This window comes from Puma concolor, chromosome C1 (assembly GCF_028749965.1).
Source record: "Puma concolor isolate L17-30 chromosome C1, mPumCon1.1.hap2, whole genome shotgun sequence".
NCBI classification, from domain to species: domain Eukaryota; kingdom Metazoa; phylum Chordata; class Mammalia; order Carnivora; family Felidae; genus Puma; species Puma concolor.
Genome location: NC_141674.1, coordinates 134,885,205 through 134,897,433, shown reverse-complemented (window position 1 = coordinate 134,897,433; position 12,229 = coordinate 134,885,205). Strand labels below are relative to the sequence as shown.

The 12,229-nt window shown below is 36.7% G+C and overlaps 1 protein-coding gene across 3 annotated transcripts in view; it reads right to left on the bottom strand.

Annotated features, from left to right (window-relative positions):
- Positions 1 to 12,229, bottom strand: part of KYNU (kynureninase) — a 115,331-nt gene that overhangs the window by 92,958 nt on the left and 10,144 nt on the right. The window lies entirely within an intron of this gene.

The window sequence follows — 12,229 nt, the reverse complement described above, 5'->3', positions numbered from 1 at the left end:
TAGCATTAAAAACTCAGGTTTAACTGCTTCTTCAGATCTGCATTTCCTGTTGAAGTCTCCTCTGTCATGTAAAACTTGTAATTAAAAAAAATGTATGCTTTTATTGTGTTAATTTGTCTTTTGTTACAGGGCTTTGGCCTTGAACTTAAAAGGGTAAAGGAAAAAGATATTCTTCCTTTCCTACAGCAGCATAGGGTGCTAACAGAAAAAGGACAAGGCCTTCAAGGGTTGAAGGAAAAGCAGGTGAACCAACTTGGTGAAACTGCTTTCCATAAGACTGAGAAAAGGAAGGAATGTATCCTCTGCAAGTGGCTCCACTAAAGATCCCAGGCATGACAGAAACCTGGTCTAGTCCCCAGGTGTCCCCAGATTGATGGAAAGGAGAGGCTGCTGCCAGTGAAGCCACTTGCTCTCAAATGGCCATAGATGCGGGGCAAGGGGGATGAAGACAGTTCACCACAGACCTGTTCCTAGGGATAGCAAGAGGCCTCCACAAATTTCTGGACCCCTAGGAAGAGCGAAGGCAAATTCCCAAATAAAGGAACCAAGATTTTCCATCAAATCTTGTAGGTGTCAAATTTGATTCCATTTTCAAAAAGTGAAAAATGAAAAACTATACCATTTTCAAAAATGAAAACCTATACCATTTTTGTACCTCCAGTGTGAGACTGCAAATTATATCCCTTGCTATATATTTTAATTGATGTACCATGGCTCAAATTTCAACTAAGTATTCAAATAAGTACAGTAATCCAGACCATTGGGAGGATATTAATAAGGATGAGTTTTTTTAGGGAAAACAATATGTATTTACTTATTTAGAGAGAGACAGAGATAGAGAGACAAAGAGAAAGAGAGAAAGTACAAGCAGAAGAGGGGCAGAGAGAGAGGGAGAGAGCGAATTCCAATGTCATGAACCATGAGCCGAAATCACAAGCTGGACACTTAACTGACTGAACCAGCTAAGTGCTCCAAGAATGACTTTTTTAAAAAAAAAATTTTAATGTTTGTTTATTTTTGAGAGAGAGAGAGAGAGACAAAGACAGAGTGCGAGCAGGGGAGGGGCAAAGAGAGGGAGATACAGAATCAGAAGCAGGCTCCAGGCTCGGAGCTGTCAGCACAGAGCTCGGTGAGGGGCTTGAACTCACGGACTGTGAGATCATGGCCTGAGCTGAAGTCGGACACTTAACTGACTAAGCCACCCAGGCGCCCCCTAGAATGACTTTTTTTTTTTTTTTTAATTTATTTTTTTTTTTAATTTTTTATTTTTTTTTTAACGTTTATTTATTTTTTTGGGACAGAGAGAGACAGAGCATGAACGGGCGAGGGGCAGAGAGAGAGGGAGACACAGAATCAGAAACAGGCTCCAGGCTCCGAGCCATCAGCCCAGAGCCCGACGCGGGGCTCGAACTCACGGACCGCGAGATCGTGACCTGGCTGAAGTCGGACGCTCAACCGACTGCGCCACCCAGGCGCCCCTAGAATGACTTTTTAATTGCACCAAATAAAAGATCCTCCTTCTCATAGTGATCTCTCATTCCTCTTAAGTCTAATGAACCTTGGGAACTAGCTTATTTTCCTAGTTGGATTCTGTAGAATAATTATAAACTCACTTTATTTTTCTCACACCGCTGCCCTTCAAACAAGTTTTACTTGAGATGCATTCATCTCCCTGTGTGATATCTCCTACAGGTCTCACACTTGTAGGTATTACAGATGCATTTTCTTCTCTCTCCCTCTCTCTCTCTCTCTCTTTCTCTCAGCACTGCCATAATGGTTTGTATTCTTGGAGAAAAGGGAGAATAAAGCTAGCAATGGGAGAAGGACTATTAGGACCTAAGTTTGGGAAGAACCACCTCCCATCTTCATACATATGTACTGTACAACCATGGCCCTCCCCTGTTCACTAGCCTGTAACCAACTACGAGAAACAGTAGCTATGGTAGGTCAGAGAGGGGGGATGCATTGGAGAGGAGAAATTTATAAATGAATTTCCTATTGCAATGCCTTTCAACAAATACTCAGTATGTTTGGAGCATCCAGTTAATGTTATCAAAGTTGGCCAAATATTGATCTAATTGTAAATATACTGTCGGATAACAGTACTAGCTGTTCTCTTTGAAAGAAATGAAGTATTATTATCTTACAACCATATATACATAGGTATAATACTTTTTAAACTAGTTAAGATAATCTATTCATGAAATGATAATTTTTAAAAGACAAATATAAAACTAGACATTTATGATCTTTATATATTTTATTTGGATTTATGTACTAATTTATCACATCAGGAACTTTACAAAAATACAATGCCTAAGCTTGATACAGAGACTCCAATTTAATTGGTCTGTATGGGGCCTGGAGGTAGACACTATTTTAAAATCTTTCCAAATAATTCATTATATGGCCACATTTCAAAAGTCCTGGCATTAGCCCCCATGTTAAAAACAAAACCAAACCAAAACTGAGATTTCCCAAGTTTAACTGATTTCTTCAGGTCACAGAAGATACCTAACTTTTAACTTAATGTAGTATGTCATTATTATAATTTACAATTTTATTAGTCCACTTAAAGTAAAATACATGTGAAATCATTCTAAAGCAAGGTTAGTTAATTATAAAGGAATTTTAATATTTTCCTTATTATAAATTAAAGAGGAAACCTAGAAGTAACTGAAAAACAGAAATAAATTCCAAAGATTTAAAAAATGACTAGTTTATGTAAAGAATATTTTCTAAAGTAAATTTTATATAAAAAGGAAGTCAAGCGTTAATGGTTTTGTTTCTAAGGTGACAGTGTGTATCTTTGTTATGTATGCCAGGGGATACTATATGCACGTAAACCGACATAAACTGAGAGTGTCAGTGTGTGAAGTAAATCTAAATATTTCCTTTCAGCATTGCAAATTTTGTTTAGTTAATTCTGTATAATTTTTATGTTTATTATCAGAATATTATTAGATACTTATTGATTGGAATAAAATACTAGTTTGGTAACATATTCTGCTCTAAGTTTTTCAAATAATAAATTTCACTCTTTTTAAATATAGCTAGTTTTAATTGATGCTTTTCTCTTGAACTCCTGGGTTGGCTCCTGTGACAGATTTTCATCATAAATTTTTCTTTTTGTCTGCAGTAATGGGAAAAAAAAAGAAAGAAACATCTCTGTGAAAGTTAACCCGCACCAGAAATATATTTGTTTATTTGTTTTGAAAGACTTTATATTTAAGAGTTTGTTTCCTCCATATGTGTATGAAAAAATGAAACCCTTTACCCAGCAAAGGGACATTAGATAGGTAGGTTTATGGGCATTACTGCAGTGCTGTGCTGATTAGAAATCCTAGGCTAAAACTGAAAGGAACAATCCAAATGACAGCCCTGCCTTAGTTTAAAGCTAGGTTCTCTTTTCTGCTTATTATGGATCTTTGATAAGAAATACAATTGCTGAGAAGTCTGTTTTGCTTGCTGTTTGCTACAAGCATTGTGAGGCCTTTCCTGAATGTAACCCGCTGTGTAGTAGAATGGGTTGTAAAACTTCCTAAATGTAGTCTGATATGTAATGGAATGAGTGATTGTACATAAACTAACCGGCATTTCTCGCTTCTGTAAACCTGCTTGCTCAACACATTCCTCCCCTTCCCCCTTCCCCCCTTTCCCCTTCCCCCTTTTTCCTCCCGCCACAAGTAACGGACAAAGCCTTCCCGCCAAAGGACAAAGGACGCCCAATCAGAGAACAACAAATGTCCTTACTTTAAAATCAACTAATCAGGCCCCTCATAATTTGAAACCTCCCCTGTGCTATTTGTCTCTGTCTATAAAAACGCTGTACCAACCCTGATCGTGGCCTCTTGCGTCACCGGCGACGAGTGCGCAGAGGACCAGGTTCGAACCTGCAATAAACGACCCTTGCCGCTTGGCTTTGACTTACGACTCTGGTGGTCTTTTGTGAGAGGTTTTGGAACTTCAGGCATTACAAAAACTTTAACCTACTATGACTGTTTATTTGACAAATCTGAGCTAAGTTTTTATTTATTTTAAAGAAGGAATTCTGTTCTCAAATTCAGGAAGAAAAAGAAAAGAAAAAAGGAAAGAAAGAACAATTTTTAAAAAGACCCTCCTCAAAGAGATACAATGTTTTTGCAGATTAGTGAACACGAAATTATTGCTGATTGTATTATAATCATTAATGGAAAGCATAGGGATTCAAACTGTGTTTGTTTCATTCGTGTTTTGATTATTTGGAACCCTGGTAATACCAATAAGATTGGAAGCAGATGATATGAATTTATTGGATAAGAACTATCTAATTGTAAAATTGTCTCAGTCTAAATACTTGTGGTACTAATATGACTGGGTTCGGGTTGTTATAGTTGTTGGCAGTACTGAATCCAATCTTGGCAATTTGGAATACTGCTGAACTGAAATTGATGCTTAAGTCTATAAGTCTCTGAGATGATAGTCCTCTGAGGAACTAGATCAAAATTTTATCAAAAAACAAATAATCTCCAGATGAAAACCAATGGGGGGCCAAGACCGATCCCTCTTATTACATGACACCTAGGGTACTGCATCTCAAAATTCCCAAGGACCAGTTCTGGTTCTGGTCATCAGAATGAAAAACTAGCTTGCTCTGGGTGCCTGGGTGGTGCAGTTTGTTGAACTTTGGACTTTGGCTCAGGTCATGATCTCATGGTTCATGGGTTTCAGTCCCACATCCGGCTCTGTGCTGACAGCTTGGAGCATGGAACCTGCTTCAGATTCTGTTATCTCCCTCTCTCTCTCTGCCCCTCCCCCACTCACTCTCTGCCTTTCTAAAATAAAAAAAAAAAAAAATTAAAAAAACTAGTTTGCTAACATAATCTTCAAAAAAGTTTTAGAATAAATGTTTTTTCCTCAAAGTATAGTTTAGATTTAATGTTTTTTTTTTTCTTGTACTACAGAAAAATACTTCTGGCCTTCTATATTTTAGAAAAATCTAAGACACAATTTGACATTGGAAAGTACATCCTGACACACTGAATGTAAGTAAAATACATTGAGTAGCATTTTAGAATCTGAGGAGTTTGAAAAATAAATGATAGTAAGTATACTGGGGAAGAAAACCAGAATTTGAAATGCCACCAAATTGGCATTGAGTTTCTCATTTTCTTTCTACTTCTGAGGAATCTCTCAGGGTTTGCTTTCAAAGAGAGCCAGAAACTCCAAGTTTTGTAGTGAGTGTGAACTATAAGAACTCCAAGAGAAGCCCACTATCCCTATTTCTGAAGAGTTACAAAGAGAATCACTAAGGGCCAGAGAGACAGAGAGAGAGTGGTAGAAATCTTGTTGGTGAAAGGGCAGGCCTATGCCGGCCGACTCCATCTTGTTCTGTGTCCTTCACCTTGACCACACCTCCTCCTCTTGAGTAACTACCCCCCCCCCACCTGCCTAACAGGACTCGGACCCTTCCCCAGCCAATCGGCTGAGGCCATAGCCATTACCTCACCAACTGCCCCTAGGCCCCAATAAAACCCTTGTCCTTTTGAAACTCTCTCTCTCCCTGGTATCTCACCGCTGCGTTGGTGCAGGTAGGGGATTGAGCTCGAGCTAGCTCGAATAAAGGCTCTTTTGCTTTTGCATCGGACTCGGCTCCCTGGTGGTCTTTGGGGATCACGAATTCTGGGCATAACATTGGCTTTTCTCTTTTTTCTTTCATTTATTTCTGTTCTCTTCCACAGTAACCACTAGTCAATTCTGTGACAGTGGCAGCAGTTATAATAACAGTAGTTGCACAGGAACCCAAATCACTGAGAAAGGAAACCCTTCCCTCTAACTAGAGGAAGGATGGTTCTAAGAATGTGGGATAACTCTAGTTGTTTTGTTTTCTCCCTGTCCTCTTGCTTCTGGTGCCCAGAAGCAAGCATAGTCATATGCATAACAAAAAGGATCAATTAAAATGCCCATTTTCTAGCCAGAGGAAAATGAAGATGGACCCTGGGAAGCAAGAAATTGTTAGGCCTATTGCAAAGAGAGAGCTTAAGAAAATGATCATATACCTTTGTACATGAACTTTTGAGCTCACCCATGTACTGTGCCTGAATGGATCTAAGTCTAAGTGATTCAACAAAATTTGAGAATTGAACCTAGATTCTAAATTGGTGTTTGAGTGTCATATATACAGGAAAGATCCAAATAATACTGCAAAGGCTTTGAAAACTGAATTACCATTGGAACTACCATCCACAGAAGCTGAGTAGGAACTTGCAAACAACTTATCTGAGTAGATTGCTTGCTAAAGCAAACCAAAGGAAATGAACAATATCAACATTCTTGATAGGATTTAAAATGACAAAGACTTATAGGGTAATACCAAAATGTCTAGAACACAATATAAATTTACTCAACACAAGATGAACCAGAACCGTCTCAACATATCTTAATGGAAAAGAAAATCAATGGACATCAAACCCAAAACAACACAGATATTGGAATTATCAGACAAAGACCATAAGGTAGATATTATAACTATACTCCAAGATGTAAGGGAAAGTACTTTTGAAATGAATATAAAAAAAATAAAAAGTTTCATCAGAGAAGTAAAATATTTTAAAAAGAAACAAACTGAAACTTTAGAACTGCAAAATACAATAAATGAAATTTTTGAGAAATTCCAAAATGGACTTGAGAGCAGAATGAACATGACAAAGAAAGAGTCCTTGAACTTGTAGACAGATCAAAGAAATTATCCAATTTGTACATCAGAGGGGGGAAAAAAAGAAATTGTAAGAAAATGAATACAACCTCAAGAATATGTAAGCCAATACCAAAAGGTATAATATTTGTATTATTGGAATATCAGAAGAAAAGGAAGAAGAATGGGATGCAAAAATGTTTTAAGAAATAATGGTTAAAAATTCCTCAAATTGGTCAAAAATTTAAACTTGCATACTTAAAAATCTCAGTGAACTCCAAGGAAGATAAACTCAAATAAATGCATGCCCCAAAGAGGTTAGAGGTTAGAATAAGAGACTCTTAAAAACTGAGAACAAACTGAGGGTTGATGGGGGGGTGGGAGGGAGGGGAGGGGAGGTGATGGGTATTGAAGAGGACATCTTTTGGGATGAGCATTGGGTGTTGTATGGAAACGAATTTGACAATAAATTTCATATATTAAAAAAAATAAATAAATAAATGCATGCCCAGACACATTATAATCAAACCGCTGATGATTTAAGACAAAGAAAAATCTTTAAAGCAACCACAGACATCGGTCCTATGTCTATTGGGGACCGATAATTCTAATGCTGACAATTTCTCATCAAATAACGTGGAGGACAGAAACCAATGGACCAAAATTTTTAAGAAGTGACCGAAAGAAAATAATTGTCAGCACAGAATTCTATGTCTGGCAAAAATATTCTTCGGAAATGGAGGCATAATAAAGACATTTTCAGGGGAAGAAAAATGAAGAAAAACCTTTGGCTGTAGATCTGTCTAAAAGAAATACTAAGGGAAGTTCTTTTGGGTGAGAAGAAATAATACTAGAGGGAAGTTTGGACGTTAGGAATGAAGGAAGAGCAACATAAGTAGAAGATATCTAGGTAAATGTAAAAGACTCTTCTTTAATATTTTTAAATATACATGATATACAGTTATACATATTGAAAAGAAAAAATGAAAACAGTATCTGTTTGGGTTTTCAGAGTTTGTAGATGTAAGATATATATAACAACTATGACATAAAAAGATGAGAAAGAGACTGGGGCGCCTGGGTGGCTTGGTTGGTTAAGCGTCCGACTTTGGCTCAGGTCAGGATCTCACGGTCCGTGAGTTGGAGCCCCGCATCGGGCTCTGTGCTGACAGCTCAGAGCCTGGAGCCTGTTTCAGATTCTGTGTCTCCCTCTCTCTCTGCCCCTCCCCTGTTCATTCTCTGTCTCTCTGTGTCTCAAAAATAAATAAATGTTAAAAAAAAAAATTAAAAAAAAAAAAGATGAGAAAGAGAGCTAATTATATAATTTTAATTTTCTACATCCTGTTTGAAGTGATAAAATATTGTTTCTAAATCAAGTAATGAGTTTAAATAGATATTTAATATATATTAAGAACTATTAATTAATATATTATATATAATGTATATTTTATATTATATATTTTTAATCTCTAGAGCAACCAGTAAATCAAACCAACAAAAACTACACAAAAAGATATAATACAAAACTTAATATGTAACTTAATGTGATACCAAAAAAATATAGATATCATCAAAGCAAAGGCAAGAAAGGGGGAAAGAAATAAAGGAAAATTGACACAAAACAAATAATAAAATGGTAGATCTAAATCTACACCTGTCAATAATTACATTACACATAGTCTGAATATGCCAATGAAAATTCATTGCCAGAGTGAATTTAAAAAGAGACCCAACTCTGTTCTATCTATAAGTAGACAGTCTATTTTTCAATTGCAATGATATGGGTAGGTGGAAAAAGATATGCTAAGGAAACACTGATCAAAATGAACCTAGATTAGTATATTAATATCAGACAAGGAAGACTACAGAGTAAAGAAATTACCAGGGATAAAGTAGAACATTACATAATGATAATGTATCCATTCAATAAGATATAACAATCTCAAATGTGAATGCATCTAACACCAGAGTTATTTCTCCCAGTTAACAGTTTATTCATTGAATAATTAACTCAGGTTTGTTCAATCAGTATTTAAAACATTTCTTGAATCTCTTCCCTTTTTTCACCTCCAATGCATTTACTTTGATTTTTACAGTTCCTTTTGGATTTCTAAAAAAATATTCTACCTCATTTCCTTAATTCTACTTTTGCCTTCTTCAATATGAGTCTGCAGTCTTGATGAAATGATATTAGTAACATTAATATACAATTTTGTGGTTCCAAGCTTAAACATTTTCCACAGCTATGAATAAACTCAGCAGAAATTCAAACATTACTGGGCAGTTAAAAAAAAAAAGAAAGAAAGAAAGAAAGAAACACCCACATGCGAACACACACACACACACACACACACACACACACACGCAAATTTTCTAATTCTTCAGCAACTATGCTTTCTCTTGCTTGTGTTTTTACAAATGCTGTTCTTTCTGAGGGATAAGACCTCACTGGCCACCTCCACCTTAGGGTCTGCCTAGATGACTCCCATTCATACAAAGAGAAATAACATAGCCCTTGCTTTCAGGGAACAATTAGTCTAATACAAAAGGAAAGACAAAATTACAAGTAGGTCCATAGGGTGCCTCGGTCGCTCAGGCAGTAAAGCATCCGACTCTTGGTTTCCGCTCAGGTCATGATCTTGTGGTTGGTGAGTTCGAGCCCTGCATCGGGCTCTGTGCTGACAGCTCAGAGCCTGGACCATGCTTAGGTTTTTGTGTCTCCCTCTCTCTCTGCCCCTCCCCTGCTCATGCTCTGATTCTCTCTCTCTCTCTCTCTCTGGTAAAAATAAATAAACATTTACAAAAATTTTTTAAAAAGATTACAAGTCCACAAAATTGCATAATGCAAGTGCAATGAGAAATTCAAAATGTCTACGAAATCAAATTTTTAACTAAGAAATATTCTTACTTTTTTTCTTATAGAAATTAGATATATAAATCATTAGAATCCTATAGCCATAAATATAGCTGGATAAAGCCTTTATTTAACATGTTAGCTACTATTAAATAAAGGATTATACGTTATGCTAAAAAGCATACTTTCCCATATTTCATTCACTGATACCTCATACTTGTCACTAACTTCTGAGCCTAACAATAGTTGAACTGAAGAGGCTCTATTATATTACATGGAACCCCTGGAGACAAACTCAAGCATGGCAGTTTTCTATGCCAATTGTATTTAACAGGATAATATCACAAAGTCACAGTAATGGTAGATCTTGTTTGGAGAGCATTCAATTTAACTTATTAAAGTTGAATGACAATTTTCTCATCTTTCCTGAACATATGATAAAATTGAAAGAGGGGACTATTTGAGGATGAAAGAAACAGTGATAGGAATACCATTGAAATAACTTTCTAGGTCCAAGACGGAGCTGCTTCTGCCCAGGATGATACATCAGCATGGAAACTTTGGTGACTTTCCTAGTCCCTATTAATGTTCTGCTTGACCAGGAAGGCAGTACATACTGTCAGCCAATCCTAATGCCAAGCCAACTCTGGACTCTATACTTATTTCCTTATTCCTTCTTGCCCCAAACAAGTTTTACTATGTGGCCCCACCAAATCAGACATTTTCTATTTTTCTCTTCCTTGTTCTTTATTCTTTGTCCTATAAAAGCTTCCTGCCTCCTACCCCATTTTGCAGTTCCCTGGACCCTAGGGAATGGAAATTGTGAGTTTCAGGAAGTGTTAAATAAGGTATGTATCATCTAAATTGTCTTCCTTATCATTTTTAAGCAACTCTTTGTGTAAAACTACTCTCAAACACAAGTTACTTGCAAGGGCATTTTCTGATTTAATGATCTATATAGAGCAAAATAGTAACAGGTTTGGTAGATTACTGGCCACTTGGAGCTGGGGATGTAAAAAGGGAGTAAAGACTCAGGTTGTGGTGATGATCATCAAACTATAAGCACCTATTGAACTATGCACTTAAAAACATTTTTTTAATGTTTATTTACTTTTTGAGAGAGAGAATGAGAGAGAGAGACAGAAGCAAGGGAGGGGCAGAGAGAGAGAGGGAGACACAGAATCTGAATCAGGCTCCAGGCTTTGAGCTGTCAGCATATAGAGACTGATGTGGGACTTGAACCCATGGACCATGAGATCATGACCTGAGCCAAAGGCAGACACTTAACCGACTGAACCACCCAGGTGCCCCAAACTGTGCACTTAAAATACTAAATGATATAAGTCAGACAAAGAAAGAAAATATTGTATGATATCACTGATATGAAGAATTGAATGAATGAATGAATGAATGAATAAATAAATAAATAAATAAATAAATAAATAAATAAAAATGAACTGATAGATACAGAGACAGATTGGTGGTGGTTGCCAAAGGCGTCAGGTGTGGGGTAGGCAAAATAGGTAAAAATAGTCAAAAGGTACCAACTCTCAGTTATAAGATAAGCAAATCCTGGGGGTATCTTGCAGAGCATAAAACAAAGTGGATTCTATGGTATATAAATTCCAACTCAATACAGTAGTTTCTTTTTTAAGTAAGCTCTATGCCCAACATGAAGCTTGAGCTCATGACCCTGAGATCAAAAGTCCCATGCTCTACTGACTGAGCCAGTCAGGTTCCCTTAGAGTAATCTTTGAAAAAGTAATAGCTTTGAGTCAAGACAACTGGAGAAGGAGTCCCAAAATTTGGAATCCATTTCTGGTTATATCATCCAGCTACATGGACTAGGCAAATTCATTTAAAATTCCTTACAGGGGTGCCTGGGTGTCCTAGTCGTTTAACCGTCCGACTTCAGCTCAGGTCATGATCTCATGGTTCGTGAGTTGGAGCCCCTCATTAGGCTCTGTTCGGATAGCTGAGAGCCTGCCTCAGATCGCTGTTTCCCTCTCTCTCTGCCTTACCGCCCCCCCCCCACGCCGCTCACACTCTCTCTCTCTCAAAAATAAATAAACATTAAAAACAAATTTTAATTCAAAACTCTTTAGAGCAAGTTGTTAATATAACTAAGACTTAAAAAATTAAAATCAATTGAAAAATAAAATATCTAGAAGCAATAAACTTTATACGTGAAGAAAAAATTACAACTTTTTAAGAAAAGCAAATGGCCAAGGAGTTTATACAAATTTCAAACACTGTTCCAAGATTTGCAAATTCAAACAAGGAAGGAACAATTTTTGATTATCAAATAAGCAAAGATGTCCATGACACAAGTGCTTTTGTTTCTGGAGGAAATACAAATGTAAATGTGGAAGTCATTTTGGTACTTTGATAGGTAGGTCATAAAAACTTTGTCTTGTATCTCTGAAAAACCAATATATCTTATGGAACTATCCAGTATCCTCTCAGAGATTCAGGAACAATTATGTTCCAAACAGGAATAATTTAGAGAGATTTAGACAGGTCTTTCCAATATTTATGTCTTGTATGCCTTCCTTGCTTGCTTTCTTCCTTTTTCTTGGTGCATATGTTTGTGCATGAGTGTGTGTGTGCATGCATGTGTGCATGTGTTATTTTGGGGGTATGGTCTTTAGAACACCATTGAACATTAAGTGCAACATCAGCTAAGTAAAAATAATTTTGAC